Source organism: Dromiciops gliroides, chromosome 4, assembly GCF_019393635.1.
Source record: "Dromiciops gliroides isolate mDroGli1 chromosome 4, mDroGli1.pri, whole genome shotgun sequence".
Classification (NCBI taxonomy): Eukaryota; Metazoa; Chordata; class Mammalia; order Microbiotheria; family Microbiotheriidae; genus Dromiciops; species Dromiciops gliroides.
Window position 1 is genome coordinate 347,092,101 of NC_057864.1, and position 19,150 is coordinate 347,111,250.

A 19,150-nucleotide genomic window follows, 5' to 3' on the forward strand; every position below is an offset into this window, starting at 1 on the left:
CTAATATAGTTTTACATCTGGTACAGATAGACAACATTCCTTTGCATTTTTTCATTCTCTTGATATTCTTGACCTTTTTTCCCAGATGAATTTTGCTATTTTTTCTAGCTCTATGAAATATTTTTTGATAGTTTGATTGGTATGACAGTGAATAAGTAAATAAATTTAGGTAGAATTGTCATTTTTAATATATTAGCATGGCATACCCATGAGCAAATGTTGTTTTTCCATTTGTTTAGATCTGATTTTATTTGTATGAAAAGTGTATTATAATTGTGTTTCATAGTTTCTGGATTTGCCTTGGCAGGTAGACTACCAAATATTTTATATTGTTATTTTATAAATGTAATTTCTCTTTCTCTCTCTTGCTGCTGGATTTTGTTGATCATATATAGAAATGCTCGTGATTTATGTGGATTTATTTTATATCCTACCACTTTGCTAAATTTGTTAATTGTTTCAAGTAGTTCTTTGACTAATACTTTTGGATTCTCTGAATATACCATCATATCATCTACAGAGAGTGATAGTTTTGTTTCCTGTGAGCCTATTCTAATTCGTTCAATTATTTTTTCTTCTTTTATTGCTAAGGCTAACATTTCTAGTACAATATTGAATCATAGTGGTGATAATGGACACCATTTTTTCACCCCTGGTATTATTGTGAATGCTTCTAACTTAGACCTATTAAATATACTGCTTGCTGATGGTTTAAAGTAGATACTATTCATCATTTTAAGGAAATTTTCATTTATTTCTATGCTTTATAATGTTTTTAAAAGAAATATGTCCTGTATTTTGTCAAAAGCTTTCTCTGTATCTATTGAGATAATCATATGATTTTAGTTAGTTTTGTTATTGATGTGGTCAGTTTTCTTGATAGTTTTCCTAATATTGAACCAACCCTGCATTCCTTGTAGAAGTCCTATCTGGTCATAGTGTATTATCCTGGTGACAAATTGCTGTAATATATTTGCTGATATTCTATTTAGAATTTTTACATCAATATTCATTAGGGATATTGGCCTATAATTTTCTTTCTCTGTTTTTGCTTTTCCTGGGTTAGGTATCAGCACCATATTTGTCTCACAAAAGGAATTTGATAGGTTTCCCTCTTCATCTATTTTTTGAAAAAGTTTGTATAATATTTCAATTAATTGGTCTTTTTTTTTAATGAGATATTTTATTTTTTCCGTTACATGTAAAGATAGTTCTCAACTTTTGTTTATACATGCTTTACAATTTCAGATTTTTCTCCCTCCCTCCCCTCCCTCTCCCCTCCCCTAGACAGCAGGTAATCTGATATAGGTTATATCTATATATCTCTATACATATACCTATAGATATATATATACACACACATATATATACACATAATAACATTAATCCTATTTCTGCATTAATCCTGTTACAAGAGAATCAGAGCAGTGATGCAAAACCTCAAAATAGAAAAAAAAAACAACAGCACCCAAAACAAAAGAAATAATATGATTCAATCAGCATCTATACTCCACAGTTCTTTCTTTCTTTTTTTTTCCTTGGATTTGGAGATCCTCTTCTATCATGAGTTCCCTGGAACTCTTCTGTACCATCGCATTGGTGAGAAGAATATAGTCCATCACAGTAGGTCAACACTCAATGTTGATGATACTGTGTACAATGTTCTTCTGGTTCTGCTCATCTCACTCATCATCAGCTCACGTAAGACCCTCCAGGTTTCTCTGAACTCTTCCTGCTCATCATTTCTTACAGCACAATAGTATTCCATTGTATTCATATACCACAACTTGTCCAGCCATTCCCCAATTGATGGGCACCCCCTCAACTTCCAATTCCTTGCTACCACGTAAAGAGCAGCTATAAATATTTTTGTACATGTGGGTCCCTTTCCCCCTTCCATGATTTCTTTGGGCAAAAGACCTAAAAGTGGGATTGCTGGGTCAAAGGGTATGCACAGCTTTATCGCCCTTTGGGCATAATTCCAAATTGCTCTCCAGAATGGTTGGATCAGCTCACAGCTCCACCAACAATGCATTAGTGTTCCAATTTTCCCACAGCCTCTCCAACATTTATTATCTTCCTTTTTTGTCATTTTAGCCAATCTGATAGGTGTCACGTGGTACCTCAGAGTTGTTTTAATTTGCATCTCTCTAATCATTAGAGATTTAGAGCATTTTTTCATATGGGAATAGATAGCTTTGGTTTCTTCATCAGAAAACTGCCTGTTCATATCCTTTGACCATTTCTCAATTGGGGAATGACTTGGATTCTTATAAATTTGATTTAATTCCCTATATATTTTAGAGATGAGGCCTTTATCAGAAGCACTGGCCTCAAAAATTGTTTCCCAGCTTTCTGCCTCCCTTCTAATTTTGGATGCATTGCTTCTGTTTGTACAAAAATTTTTTAATTTAATATAATCAAAATCATCCACTTTGCATTTTATAATATACTCTATCTCATGTTTGGTCAAAAACTGTTCTCCTTTCCAAAGATCTGATAGGTACACTATTCCTTTCTCTCCTAATTTACCTATGGTATCACCTCTTATGTCTAAATCATGTATCCATTTTGACCTTATTTTAGTATAAGGTGTAAGATGTTGGTCTAAGCCTAATTTCTGCCATACTATCTTCCAGTTTTCCCAGCAGTTTTTGTCAAATACTGAGTTCCTATCCCAGAAGCTGGAGTCTTTGGGTTTATCAAACACTACATTACTAGTGTCATTTACTACTGCATTTCCTGAGCCTAGCCTATTCCATTGATCTACCACTCTATTTTTTAGCCAGTACCAGATAGTTTTGATGACTGCCGCTTTATAGTAAAGCTCCAGGTTTGGTACCGCTAACCCACCTTCCTGTGAATTTTTTTTTCATTATTTCCCTGGATATTCTTGATTTTTTGTTTTTCCAGATGAATTTTGTTATTATTTTTTCTAGCTGTATAAAATAATTTTTAGGTAGACTGATTGGTATGGCACTGAATAAGTAAATTAATTTAGACAGTATTGTCATTTTTACTATATTAGCTCTGCCTATCCAGGAGCAATTGATATCTTTCCAATTATTTAGATCTGATTTGATTTGTGTGAAGAGTGTTTGGTAGTTGTGTTCATAGAGTTCCTGGGTTTGTCTTGGCAAGTAGACTCCCAAGTATTTTATATTATCTACCGTTACTTTAAATGGAATTTCTCTTTCTATCTCTTGCTGCTGGACTTTGTTGGTCATGTATAGAAATGCTGATGATTTATGTGGATTTATTTTATATCCTGCTACTTTGCTAAAGTTGTTAATTGTTTCAAGTAATTTTTGACTTGATTCTCGAGGATTCCTTAAGTATACCATCATATCATCTGCAAAGAGTGATAGTTTTGTTTCCTCCTTGCCTATTCTAATTCCTTTAATTCCTTTCTCTTCTCTGATTGCTAAAGCTAACATTTCTAGGACAATATTAAAAAATAGGGGTGATAATGGACATCCCTGTTTCACCCCTGATCTTATTGGGAAGGCCTCTAATTTATCTCCATTGCATATAATACTTGCTGATGGCTTTAGGTAGATACTGTTTATTATTCTAAGGAAAGCTCCCCCTATTCCTAAACTCTCTAGTGTTTTTATTAGGAATGGGTGCTGTACTTTGTCAAAAGCTTTCTCTGCATCTATTGAGATAATCATATGATTTTGGTTGGTTTTCTTATTGATGTGGTTGATTATGTTAATAGTTTTCCTAATGTTGAACCAGCCCTGCATTCCTGGTATAAATCCCACCTGGTCATAGTGTATTATCCTGGTGATCACTTGCTGTAATCTCCTTGCTAATATCTTATTTAAGATTTTAGCATCAATATTCATTAGAGAAATTGGTCTGTAATTTTCTTTCTCTGTTTTTGCTTTGCCTGGTTTTGGTATCACCACCATATTTGTGTCATAAAATGAATTTGGTAGAACTCCTTCTTCACCTATTTTTCCAAATAATTTGTATAATATTGGAATTAATTGTTCTTTAAATGTTTGGTAAAATTCACCCGTAAACCCATCTGGCCCTGGGGATTTTTTCTTAGGGAGTTCATTAATAGCTTGTTCAATTTCTTTTTCTAATATGGGTTTATTTAAGGATTTTATTTCCTCTTCAGTTAACCTGGGCAGTTTGTGTCTTTGTAAATATTCATCCATTTCATTTAGATTGTCAAATTTATTGTCATACAGTTGGGCAAAATATTTCCTAATTATTGCTTTAATTTCCACTTCATTGGTGGTAACATCACCCTTTTCATTTTTGATACTGGTAATTTGGTTTTCTTCTTTCTTTTTTTTAATCAAATTAACCAATATTTTATCTATTTTATTGGTTTTTTCATAAAACCAGCTCTTAGTTTTATTGATTAATTCTATAGTTTTTTTGCTTTCAATCTTATTAATTTCTCCTTTAATTTTCAGGATCTCTAATTTTGTGTCTAATTGGGGATTTCTAATTTGTTCTTTTTCTAGCTTTTTAAGTTGCATGCCCAATTCATTAATCTCCTCTTTCTCTTTCTTATTCATGTAAGCATTTAGAGCTATAAATTTTCCCCTAAGCACTGCTTTGGCTGCATCCCATAGATTTTGGTATGTTGTCTCATTATTGTCATTCTCTTGGATAAAGTTATTGATTGTTTCTATGATTTCTTGTTTGGCCCATTCATTCTTTAGAATGAAATTATTTAGTTTCCAATTGATTTTCATTCTACTTTTCCCTGGCTCTTTCTTACATGTAATTTTTATTGCATCATGATCTGAGAAGGATGCATTTACTATTTCTGCCTTTCTACATTTGACTATGATGTTTTTGTGCCCTAATACATGGTCAATTTTTGAAAATGTGCCATGTACTGCTGAGAAAAGGGTATATTCCTTTCTATCCCCATTCAATTTTCTCCAGACATCTATCATGTCTAACTTTTCTAGTAATCTATTCACCTCTTTCACTTCTTTCTTATTTATTTTTTGGCTAGATTTATCTAATTCTGAGAGGGGGAGATTCAGATCCCCCACTAGTATAGTATTACTATCTAATTCCTCTTGTAACTCATTTAACTTCTCCTCTAAGAACTTGGATGCTATACCACTTGGCGCATACATATTCAATATTGATATTACTTCATTATCTATAGTACCTTTAAGTAAGATGTAATTTCCTTCCTTATCTCTTTTAATGAGATCTATTTTTGCCTGTACTTTGTCTGAGATAAGGATTGCTACCCCTGCCTTTTTTACTTTAGCTGAGGCATAATATATTCTGCTCCAGCCTTTTATCTTTACTCTGTGTGTATCTCTCTGCTTCAAATGTGTTTCTTGTAAACAGCATATTGTAGGGTTCTGGTTTTTAATCCACTCTGCAATTCGCTTCTGTTTTATAGCAGAGTTCATCCCATTCACATTCACAGTTATTATTACTGACTGTCTATTCCCCTCCATTCTATTTACCCCCTTTGTACTTTTCCCCCCTTCTTTCACCCTATTCCTCCTCACCGACGTTTTTCTTCTTACCCCTGCCTCCCCCAATCTGCCCTCCCTTTTTATCACCCCCCTCTCTTTTCTTTACCCTTTTCTCCCTTGCTTTTGTCCTCCCTTCTATCAGTCCCCCCCCCTTTCCCTTCCCCTTTTGTTTCCCTAAAGAATGAGTTAAGTTTCTTTATCCCAATGAACGTATATGTTATTCCCTCTTTGAGTCAAATCTAATGAGAATAGGGTTGAAACCATGTTCCCCCCTCCTTTCTTTCCCTCTATTATAATAGGTTTTTTTCCACCTCTTCATATGATATAATTCATCCCATTCCACCTCCCCTTTCCTCTCCTCCCCATAGACTCCCTTTTTATCCCCTTAATTCTTTTGTATCATCACATCAAAGACAATTTATATTTATACCCTCTATATAAAGTCCTTCTCTCTGCCCAAATACATTTACCGTTCTTAAGAGTTATGAGTATTATCTTCCTGTGTAGGGATATAAACAGTTTAACCTAATAGGGTAACTTTTTTTTTTCCCCTCTGTTTACCTTTTTAAACTTCTCTTGAGTCTTGTATGTTGAGATCAAGTTTTCTATTCAGTTCTGGTCTTTTCACCAGGAAAGATTGAAAGTCCCCAATGTCATTAAATGTCCATCTTTTCCCCTGAAAGAAAATGCACATTCTTGCTGGGTAATAGATTCTCGGCTGCAATCCAATCTCCTTTGCCTTCCGGAATATCATATTCCAAGTCTTGCGGTCCTTTAATGTTGAAGCTGCCAGGTCCTGAGCAATCCTGACTGTGGCTCCATGATATTTAAATTGCTTGTTTCTGGCTGCTTGGAGTATTTTCTCCTTCACCTGATAATTCTGGAATTTGGCTACAATATTCCTTGGAGTTTTCCTTTTGGGGTCTCTTTCAGGAGGTGATCGATGGATTCTTTCAATGATGATTTTATCCTCTGATTCTATGATATCAGGGCAGTTCTCCTTAATAATTTCCTGGAATATGGTATCTAGATTCTTTTTCTGGTCATGGCTTTCAGGCAGTCCAATGATTCTCAAATTGTCTCTCCTCGATCTGTTTTCCAGATCAGTTGTCTTTCCAATGAGGTATTTCACATTTTCTTCTATTTTTTCATTTTTTTTATTCTGCTTGACTGATTCTTGGTGTCTCATGGATTCCTTTTCTTCCAACTGTCCCACTTTAATTTTTAAGGCATTGTTTTCTTCAGTGAGATTATGCACCTTTTTTTCCATTTGGCTAAGTGAATTTTTTAAGGTATTGTTTTCTTCAGTGAGATTATGTACCTTTTTTTCCATTTGGCTAAGTGAATTTTTTAAGGTATTGTTTTCTTCAGTGAGATTATGCAGCTTTTTTTCCATTTGGCCAAATGAATTTTTTAAGGCTTTGTTTTCTTCAGCTTCCTTTTCCAAGCTGCTGATTCTTTTTTCATAGTTTTTTGTTTTGCTTTCATTTCTCTCCCCATTTTTTCTTCTACCTCTTGCAATTGATTTTTAAAATCCTTTTTGAGCTCTTCCAGGAAGGCTTTTTGTTCTTGCGACCAATTCACCTTCCCTTGTGAGGCTTCAGATGTAGACAATTTGAGGCTATTGTCCTCATCTGAGTTTGTGTTGGCTTCTTCCCTATTGATACAGAAGCTCTCAATGGAGAGGGCTCTTTTTTGCTTCTTACTCATTATTGCAGCTTATTTATTTATTTTTTAAGTTGAGGTCTGCTCTGGGGGCACCAGGGTCCCTGTTTTGGGCTTCTTGTGCAGGTGTATAGGTGCTGTGTGACCGGGCTTTTACTCTGAGGCCTTTATGGTGTGTGGAGATGCCCCGCCCTGCACTTCCTGTCTGATTGTGCTTGGCCAGCCAGGCGCCAGACCCCCGCGTCTGATCCCGCCGTTCGTGGCCCTCTCGGCCGGTGCAGGTAGGTTTTTACACTGTCCTTCTTGGCCACCAGATTTTTGAACCATGTTCCGGGAGCCTCAGTTGTTAAGCTGTGGCCCGCAGCTCCTGCTGACTTGCCCCGACCCCCTCGGCGCTGGGTTGCTGCCCTGCGCTGGGCCTCCCTTTTGCCCGAGTCAGACCGACCTTTTCCTGAAGTCTTCTAAATTATCTCTGGTTGGAGGATTGTGTCTCTCTGTCTCTTTGCAGGTTCTGTAGTTTCAGAATCAGTCCAGAGGCTTAATTTAATGTTCGTTTTGAGGGAACAGAAGGAGAGCTCAGGCAGCTTGCTGCTTCCTCTCCGCCATCTTGGCTCCGCCCCCCCCTTAATTGGTCTTTAAATGTTTGGTAGAATTCACCTGTAAACCAATCTGACCCTGGAGATTTTTTCTTAGGGAGTTCATTGGTGGCTGTTCAATTTCTGTTTTCTAAAATGGGCTTACTTGAGGATTTTATTTCCTCTTTTGTTAATCTGGGCAGTTTATATTTTTTGTAAATATTCATCCTTTTCATTTAGATTGTCAAATTTATTGGCATATAGTTGGGCAAAATGGCTGCTAATTATTTCTTTAATTTCCTCTCCATTGCGGGTGAATTTACCCTTTTCATTTCTGATGCTGGTAATTAGGTTTTCTTTCTTTTTAAAAAAATAAAATTAACCTAAGTTTTATCTCTTTTATGGTTAATTGTTTATTTGCTAATTCTATAGTTTTCTTACTTCCAATTTTGTTTACCTTCATCTGAATCATAATATATTCTACTCCAAACTTTTATCTTTACTCTGTTTGTTTCTTTCTGCTTCAAATGTATTTCTTGTAAACAACATATTGTAAGATTCTGGTCTGTAACTGACTCTGCTATTTGCTTCTGTTAATCCCATTCACATTTACAGTTATGATTACTAACTGTGTATTTCTGTGCATCCTATTTTTTCCCTTGTTTAAACTTTTGTTTTTTCCTTTTCCCCTTCCCCTTCTCACCAGTGTATTGTTTCTGGCAACCACCTCCCTCAGTTTACCATCTCTTCTATCCACTCCAACTCCCTTTGGCCCTTTCCCCCTTTTAACTCTTAGATTTTCCCTCCCTTTTATCAGCCCCACCTTCTTTTTGCCCTTTCCCCTTTCACCTGCTATTTTACCCTCTCTTCTATAAGCACACCACTGTTTTCTTTCCCCTTTCCCTTTTTATTTCTGTATAGGGTAAGAAAAAATTCTATACCCAGCTTTGGATGTATGTTATTTCTTCTTTGAGCCAAATCAGATGAGAGTAAAATTTAAATAATCCTCACCCCTCTCTTCTTTCCCTCTATTGAAATAGATCTTTTGTGCCTCTTCATGTGATGTGATTTACCCCATTTACCTTCCCTTTCCTCTTCTCCCAGTAAAATCCTTTTTTTTCCTCCTTAAGTTTTTTTTTTATTTATATCATCACATCACAAACAACATATACCCACTCCTTCTCTCTGTATTTACTCCTATCTGCCTTAATAAAGATACACTTATCAAGAGTTACAAGTATCTTCTCCCTGTGTGGGGATTTAAAAATTTTAACCTTATTGAATAACATGTTTTTCCCTCTTTATACCTTTCCATGTTTGTTTTGAGTCTTGTATTTGTAGATTCAATTTTCTGTTTAGTTCTGGGCTTTTCATTAGTAAAGTTTATAGTCCCCTACTTTCTTGAATGCCCATCTTTTTCCCTGAAAGATTATGGTTAATTCTTCTGGGTAGTACATTCATGCTTGTGATCCTAGCTCCTTTGTTCTCTAGAAAATCATATTCTAGGCCCACCAATCCACAAATGTTGAAGCTTCCACATTCTGTGTAATCCTGGTTGCTGTTCCATGGTATTTAAATTGTTTCTTTTTGGCTTCTTACAGTATTTTCTCCTTTCCTTGATAATTCTTGGCTATGATATTCCTTGAAATTTTCCTTTTGGGGTCTCTTTCAGGAGATGAATGGTGGATACTTTCAATGAATATTTTTTCCTCTGGCTCTAAGACATTGGGGCAATTCTTCTTGATAATGTCATGAAATATGCTGTTTAGGCCCTTTTTTGGATCATGGTCCAATTACTCTTAGATTGTCCCTCCCTGGATCTCTTTTCCAGGTCTGTTTTTTTTTTTAAGAAGTATTTTACATTTTCTTCTCCTTTTATATACTTTTGATTCTGCTTTATTTCTTCCTGCTGTCTCATTGAATCATTACCTTCTATCTGCCCAATTCTGATTCTTAAGGAATTATTTTCCCCCTTCAGCTTTTGCATCTCCTTTTCAATTTGGCCAATTGCAATTTTTAATGAGTTGTTTTCTTCAGTCAATTTTTGTCCTTTTTCCAAGCTATTGACTCTCTCTTCAATAACTCTCATTTCTTTTCCCAATTTTCTTCTAACTCTCTTATTTTATTTCTAAAATCCTTTTTATACTCTTCTAAGAGGGTTTTTTGTTCTTAAGACAAATTCCTCTTCCCCTTTAAGACTTCACATGGAGATGTTTTTATATTGTTGCCCTCCTCTGAGTTTGTTTTGATCCTCCCTTTCACTTCTTTGGTGAGGGTTCTTTTCTGGTTTTTATTCATATTTTCACCTCTTTTGTGCCTTTTAAAGTTGTTCTGCTTCTGGAGTACAGCATGAGTAGTGTGAAGCCTCTTTTCCTGGGGGCCAGGGTCCCAGTCACTGGCTTTCTGCTCTGAGGTCTGAGTTGCTTATAACTTACTCAGTGTACTGGAGTGTTCTAGCCTAGTTGGGACTTTTGGGTAGGAGCTATTCCAGGTGGCAGATTGCCTTTTGTACTGGGGCAGAGGGCCTCAGAACTGTCCTGCTGTGCCAATAGCTTACAGAGCTAGGATCAAAGGTCCTTAACTGCTGATCAGTGCTGTGGTTAAGAGCCTTTTGTTGGCTAGCTGAGACACCCTCTGCACTGATCTATGCTCCCCTTTTTACCCTTTTGAAAAAAAATCTTTCATAAACATCTAGGTTATCTTATATTGGAAGATTGTTTCAATCTGTGTTTTCTCAGGTTTTAAAGCTCCAAAATCTGTTGAGACCCTTAATTTAATGATGTTTCTGAGGGAAATTTGGGAGAGTTCAGACAGCTTCCTGGTTTTGTTCTGGCATCTTAACTCTGCCTCCAGAACTGGTAAATATATTTTCCTAAAAGCTAAATGATATTAAAATGTTAAATAGAACTGGGTGCTAGTTACTGGAAGCTGACAGCAGGGCTAACAACTGATGACTTCTCAAATTTATGGCAATTCATATGAGACACCCCAAAATACTTCACGGATGACTCTGGAACCCTGAGGGGCTGATGTAGAAGCCTAGACATACTCCAGATTTCACTTTATCCCTAAGATCTTTCTCTAATTAAAACTTAGAATGAGTGGTGATTTATTTTTTTTTGTTGGGGCCATGGGGGTTAAGTGACTTGCCCAGAGTCACACAGCTAGTGAATGTAGAGTGTCTGAGGCCAGATTTGAACTCAGGTACTCCTGAATCCAGGGCTGGTGCTTTATCCATTGTGTGACTTAGCTGCCCCCTGAGTGGTGATTTTTAATAGGAAGTAGTGAGTAAATGTCCTTTTATCTCCTTGGGCAGAGATTTAGTTAACAACAATATTCATCAACTGATAAATATTCAAATGATATGAACAGGAAATTTTTAAAGGCAGAAATGAAAGGTATACAATTATATTAAATATTACAAATAAAATGTAAATTAAAACAACTCTGAACTTTGATCTCACAACAATTAGATTTAGCAAAGTTGACAAAAAGGGAAAATAACAAATATTGTAGAGGTTGTGGGAAGTAGGTACATCAAAACACTCTTAATGGACTTATGAATTAATTTAGTCATTGTAGAAAATAATTAGGAACTATGACCCCAAAGTTATTAAACTATGAGTATCAGTTAACTATGAATATCACTACTAGACTTTTATCTCAAAGATAACAAAGAGGAAATTAACCCATAAACACAAACATTTATGATATCCTGTTTTACACAAACATATTTATGATAGTCCTTTTTTGTAGTGGGAAGGAACTAGAAACTAAGGAAGTGACCATCACTTGGGGAATGGATGAATAAAATATAATACATGAATGTGATATAATATCATTGACTTCTAAGAAAAGATGAAAGAGTGGCTACATAGAAACATGGGAAAACTTTTATGAATTGAAGTGAATTGAATGAAGTGAACAAACAATAGAATAACAACATTTTAAAGTTAACTTCAAATGACTTACGAACTCTGATCAACATAATAGCCCACTATGATTTCAGAACTATCATGAAGAATGCTACTTACCTCTTACTGGAGATGTGATAGGCTTAGTGTAAAGAATGAGACATATATTTCTGGACATAGATAATATATGAAATAATTTTACTTGGCCATTCATATTTGCTGCAAATATTTTCTCTTCTCTTTCCTTTTTTTAATTAAAGGTGTGGGGAGCATTGAGAGAAAGGAATATTTTTGTGGCTATGAATCATTAATACCACAGCCTAGAAAGAGCTAAAGTTGAGAATCATCTGAAGCATGAAAAAAGGCTGTGTCATAGCTAAAACATTTTACCAACCATGAATCATACAAGAGAAGTGGCATAAAGAAGGTTGCTTGAAACATCTACGATGGGAAAAGGTTTCCTAATTGCATGTTAAGTTTTCTGGATAACTGATAGACATCTCATGTTCTGTAATGGTATTCACAAGACAAAGGGAAGAATAGGAAGACCTCAGCCTATCTGGTGAATTTCTTGTGGAGTACTGAGAGGGGGACATGAACAAAAACATAGTATGAGAAGTTTTGGATAAATTGTCTTGTGAATTGTTGGATCTTGTAGTTGCAGGATCAAAACTCCATCAAAGAATGGAAAAAATAACTCTTGCAAGTCATTTCAAATAGGAAATCTTCTATATTACTATAATCTTCTAGGGAGTATGAGGCCTGGCTTTTTTCCATATGTTCCTGTTCCTTTTCTTCCACAATCTCAATCAGGATGTCTTGCACGTAGTATGTCCTTTATCAAGATTTGTTGAATGAATGAGGCAATGACTTGGTTCTATCCACTGTACTTATCCAATTTTAGTAATGAAGATTGCCCCATGGAAATCCATATAATCCATAAAGAGAGGAAGTTGTTTGATGGGGAAAAACCCAACAACTAATAAATTAATTTAATTGACCTAATCTTAAAGTCCATGGAAAACATCTGGAGATAGAATCATAAAATATGCAAACAGCAGGATTATTAAAATGGTTGTTGTTGGTGGTGATGGTAGTGGTGGTGATTTTGTTCTCTTTTATGTCATGTCACAAAAGATGTAGATAGGTTAGATGTCTGCTGTAATTGATTCAATGGCAATATCAAAGAGACTGGCAATTTCTATCACTGTGACACTTTATTAGATTTTCCATTGCAAATTAAATATTATCAAACAATAATGATGTGGGCTTTTACCAGTTGTAATTTTGCTTCTATCGAACCAATTGTAATGTTGCTTCAACAATAGCAATTAAAATCTGAGTTGAAATGAAGTTGGTAGGAACAGTGGGGCTTGTGCACCTGGTTTCACAAATCTTTCCCTCCATGGTGGGGCCTATGAATTGTTTGGAAATGTTTTAACTTTAGAAAACCAGGTGGCTGAATTAAATATACAAATTGATGCAAAACAGTGGGAGAGAATATTGTATTTTGCTGAGGCTATGTCTTTTAAAACAAAGCTGAAAGGATAGAATCTTAAAGCAATAAATTCTATGAACAGACACACAGAGATGTTTTTGTGATCCATTGCACTTTCTGAAAAATTAAAAGAAATTCTTAAGGAAATGGAAAATCCAGTCCAATCACTTTTCAAATCTTCCATTTGTTGCCTCAAATAAATGAGGGATAAAGCTATATTAACCCCTGAAACAAACAAGTAAGCAAGCAAGCAAACAAAAACAAAAGGAACTAGTTTTGTGACTCCCCATGCCCCCACTTGTTTATCAAACAACCTTTTAAAGAATCTATTTAATGCTATAAGTTAATTTAAGTTTGCTCAATTCTCTTTTCAAATTTCATAAATAATGAGTGATTTAACTTAGGTCAAATTTTGCATTATTTCTGCTCCTTTATTGTGAGCCATCATATTGACTTTTCTAACCTATCCCTCTCATTGCCACCTCTAAACACACACTCACACTCACAGACACATTGTTTTTCTTGTTTGTCCTTCATTCTCAAAGAGGAACATGATCTTAGGGTAGTGTCATAATTTTTGGTGAATTGGATTTAAGTGAGGGAGGGCTGAGCAAAATCCCTCTCTCCTCAGTCATCTGGGTGCATTGGCAAATATATACATCAGGACAACTGGAGAAGGCCCTGAATATTTAAGGCAATTGGGGTTAAGTGACTTGCCCAGGGTCACACAGCTAATAAATGTTTGAGGTGAGATTTGAACTCAGGACCTCTCAACTTCAGGGCCAGTGCTCTATCCATTGCACCCCCCCACTCAACACAAACTCATCTTCAAACTTTAAGCTTTAAAAGCAGTTGTCAATGGCAGCTTCCACTGACCTACTGCGTAAGAAGGAAAACATCACAAAAGATCAGCAGTACCTTGATAATGAGGGCCAATCAGTATGAAAATTAATAAAAATAAGTAAGTCAATTATATAAAACCCCTACTGTGCTATATATCTCATTTTATACAATTACTATATTCTTGAGGGGGGAGAAGAGAAGGAATTTGATAACTCAAAACATATTGATTCTTCAACAGAAGATTTGTTTAGGTAGCTCCTGGTTTACAGGGGATGAATCATCAATTTTCACCAAACTGGGTTTGGGATAGTTTTATGACAGGTGCCCTGGAAGGAGAAAATGTAATGTCCCACCTTATGAGACATTTTCTGGTAAAACCCCCACACAAGTACATTGACTTTTCTCAATGCGCAAATCAAAGTCACCAAAGTAAAAATTACTTAGCTGAATTGTCTACAAATAACAGTGAAGACAACATAGCAATTATTTTATGTGGTAGAGACAAACAAGGTCAAATTTGAGTAACTTTACATTAGATCTTGAGTATAGCCTGCCACCATCACAATGTCATTAGCTTATGATACACATGACTTGTGCTCTTAAGCTACTTGCCACTTTTAGACATAAAGTATATAAATGAGAAGCTAATCAACCATTTTGCAAAAGTTAAAATACTATAATATTTTTTTATTTCTCTATAACCCTAGGATGTGTGTTATTATCCTCATTTTATAGATGAGGAAACTGAGGTTGCAAGAGGTTGTGATTTCCCTACAATCACAAAGCTAGTTAGTATCTGAAGCTGGATTTGAACTTTAGTTTTCCTGTCTCCAAGTCCAACACTCTATCTGCTATACTACTTGGCTGTCCCAAGGTTTAGCATTTTAATTCATAATAGGTTTATAAGACAAATATTTATTCCTAGAAAACATTAAAGGCCTTTGATGATCAATAACATATTAAAATATGCATGTGACAAGAAAAGGATTGCTTTGGTCTTAGAAAGTTGCTATGTGATTACTAAGACAAACTAAAAAACAACTTACTGCATAGGAAATATTAGTGCTACCTGTGTCTCTGATTATATCTCAATGTTGATTTCTTAAGTGGGGGTCTTTAAACTTCTATTACTTTTTTGATAGCGACATTTAAATATAATTAATTTCATTTAAACAACATGTATTTTATTTTATGCATTTTAAAACATTATTCTAAACCAGAGTCTATAGGCTTCACTGGACTGCCTAAGGAAGTCCATGACTAAAAAAAGTTTAATAATGCCTGTTAAGCCTCAATTATCCTTGGTGAACGATATGCAAAGTACTTTCAAATAGTCTCACTTGCAAATAAAACAGTGGAAAGATGAATTGGCTGTATGTTTAAAGAACTTTGTAATTAACTAATTTGTAACCTGGAATCTTCCTATTTTTTTTTATTTCAAGTTTCTGAAGCAAGAAATGTGGTTAAACATGCTCAATGGATGTGGGACACATTGTTGAAACTGATGTTAGATAAGATTTGTTAGTCAACAAATAATGAATGGATTTTTAAGATGTAATAGCAATTTAAAGGAATTACACTGGGGTATATACTCTGATATAGTTCACTCAATGTCATGATCCAATATGATCCCATATAGACACTCATACTAAGACATATGAGTAAGGAATTACATGAAGTTTTCAAGCTATTACAATAGCAATCAACTTTATAAGAAAATCCATTCAATAGAATGCTCTTAGTAAAACAGAGTAATGATTTGGATGGCAGAGCAAACTATATTTCTACATCCTTCTAAAACATGCTTCTAAACCACCTCTAGTACCAGAGTACTACAAAATGTATTTCTGATAAAAGAACAGTTTTCCTTTTTTCTTCATAATAATAAAAGAGATGAACCAAATACTTTATAACAAAGAATTTCCTATCAGAATGCTTGCTCAGTGATTATTTTCTGAAGTACTGAGTATGTTCAATTAGCACAAGGCTATTAAATACATTCCCTGATATGAAAGGTAAAATGATTACATTTAAGTTACAGCTAGGGCTAATGAATTTAAAATAATAACTTATAATTTTGTCAATTAAAAGAATCTTCCATACAAATGAAATAGAAGAAAATAAAGACTAGCTTACTAATGACTGGTTTACAGAAGCAGAACTCATTTTATTTTAAAGATATCGATATTTACAGATATAAATGGAAATATTTGATTTTAATACATCTGAACAAAAACAGTTAATGTGTTTTGTACATTGAGTAAAGTGTTTGAATATGAACATTTTGCTGTTTTGGATATGAGTGCTCTATCCAATCATGCTATCTTATAAATCTTGTACAAATCGAAGTTTCTGCCTTAACTAATATGAAGACAAAGTACTGATGCCCTTAATAATTGGATTTTTCTGTGACAATCTATTTCTGAAATTCAGCACCTAGAACAATGTTATATCCATAAGAAGATGTTCAAAGTGTACTTGTTGAATGAATTAATTTATGTCACTGGACAGAAATATGTCATGAAATATTACTTTTACATAGGCTATTTAAAATGCATTTATTAATTATAAATTTTCAGTATTTATACATGTCAATTTATGGTATATACAACTATTTATTTGCATAAGAAAATTTAATTTCCACGAAAATTCTGTTAGGTAGGTAGAAAAATTAGTATTATTCACATTTTCTAGATGTGGAAACAAGTTGAAAAGTAGTTAAGCTACATATTGGAAAGAGTCATGCATTTAGATATGAATATCTGAATTTGACTACCACCTCTGTAACTTACTACTTGCACAATCTTGGACAGGTCACTGATATACCATGAAGCTCAGTTTCCAAGAATAAAAAGTGGAAATTTTGGATTAAATGATATTTAAAGTGTAGTGCAGCTTTAATGCTATTATCATTTGATCTAAGATTATGTGTACTATTAGTGGCAAAAGCAGGCCTTCTGACTCAAAATCCACAGCTTCAATTTATTTTTTTGTTACCTTTAAGTTTTTAACTTTCTCCTCCCCTCCCCACCCTAGACTAACAATAATAATTTCTCCAATCCATAAATCTGATAGCTAATATGTTCTATGCTCTTCTAATTTATTTATAACTGTTTATATTGAGGTCATGTATCCATTTTGATCTTGTCTTGATAAGTGGTGTAAGATATTGGTTTATAAATAATTTCTTTCATATTGCTTTTCAGTTTTCCAACAAATCTTACTAAATAGTGAATTCTTATCCCATGTAACGATTGGAATGACGCCACCTGCTGGAGACTTACTGTAGAAATGAGGTGAACATCTCTGAGGGCAAGACCATGCGTCTTTTCTTTGGCGTCAGGAAGTGACGTTTGCTGGTGGGAGGAAGAAGGGGGAGCCTGGCGCTCTCATTCTCACCTTTTTCCTGAGGATGCTGGTGGAGAAGGGAGCTAGAAATGCGTTCTCCCTTTAATAGATAGGAATCTAGGCCTTTCTCTCTCTCTTTACCAAATTCTTATTCTCCTTAATAAACGCTTAAAAGTCTAACTCTTGCTAAAGCTTATAATTTATTGGTAACCACTCAGATATTTTAGACAGTTTAGCTAGAATTTTAGCCTTTAACTCCCAAAAGCTTAAATCTTTACATTTGTCAAACACAAAGTTTCTATGATCCTTTGTTCTTGTTTATTGTATGTCAACCCCATCCCACTGATCCACTTTTCTATTTTTTAACCAGTAACAGATAGTTTTGACAATTACTTCCTTATAATACAGTTAAAGATCTGGCATTGCTAAGCCTCCTTCCTTTACATTTTCTTTAATTCTTTAAATATTCTTGACCTTTTGTACTTCCAAAATAATTTTATTAGTTTTATAGCTCAATAAAATACTTTTTGATAATTTATTGGGGATGGCATTTAATAAGTAGAATAAATAAATAGATTAGCTTAAGTAGAATTGTCCTTTTTATTATATTGGCTTTGCCCACCCATACACAATTTATATTTCTCCAGTTATTTAAATATGATGTTGTTTGCATAAAATGTGTTATAATTATGTTTATATAGCTTCTGGGTTTGACTTGGCAGTTATACTCTTACATATTTTATTCCATTAATGGTTATTTTAAATGTGGTGTCTCTTCTTTCAGGGTTGGTGATATATAGAAATGCTGATGATTTATGTGGGTTTATTTTATATCCTGCTACTTTTCTAAAATTATTTATTGTGTCAACTAGTTTTTTAGTTGAATCTCTAGGATTTCCACAGCTTATACTCAGACTATCAGCAAAAAGAGACAGTTTTATCTCGTTGCCCATTCTGATTCATTTCTTTTTCTTTTCTTATTACCAGTATTTCTAAAACAATATTGTGTAATATTAGTGATAAGAGACATCATTGTTTCACTCCTAATCTGTAAAGTAAGGCTAATAATAGTACTCCTCAGGGTTGTTGTGGGGATCAAATGAAAGAACATCTATGAAGCACTTAGCATAGTACCTAATGCATAGTAAGCATTTTAATAAATGCTCACTCATTCCTTCCTTCCTTCCTTCATTCCTTCCTTCTGTCCATCCTTCCTTCCTTCCTTTCTTCTTTCCTTATGTTAAGCTAAGTTAATTGAAGGGACATAATTCTGTGTATACAGAGGAAATCAGGAAAACAATTCCAATTACAATGTTAGAAACAAATGAGGAAAATTAAACTCCAATCAGCATAGCTTCATATATGAATGCATTAAAAAATCCTATAAAATGTAAAAACAGAATGACATTGGATAAAAAAATAGCCCCCATATCACTTGCTTACTAGAAAAATACAAACAACAACAGCAACAACAAACATACAAACGAACAGAGACATACCCAGATTTAAAATGAAACACTGGAAAAAACTTTACTATGCATCAGTTGAATAAAAAAGTGTATGAGTTAAGTTACCATCATAGCATCAGACAAAACAAAACCAAATGTTTATAAAATAAAAAGAGGTAAGGAAACGACATTATTTGGAAAGGAACTATAGCCAGCAAACCACATGTACTGAGTTCTGTGCTATATGGACAGCATGAGAGAGGAACTTGAGTGATGGGACATGTAAGATATGTATGTATGTATACATACATACTCACATACATATACATATATGCATGTGTACACCTGCATATGAGTTTATATAGATATATCATACACATACATG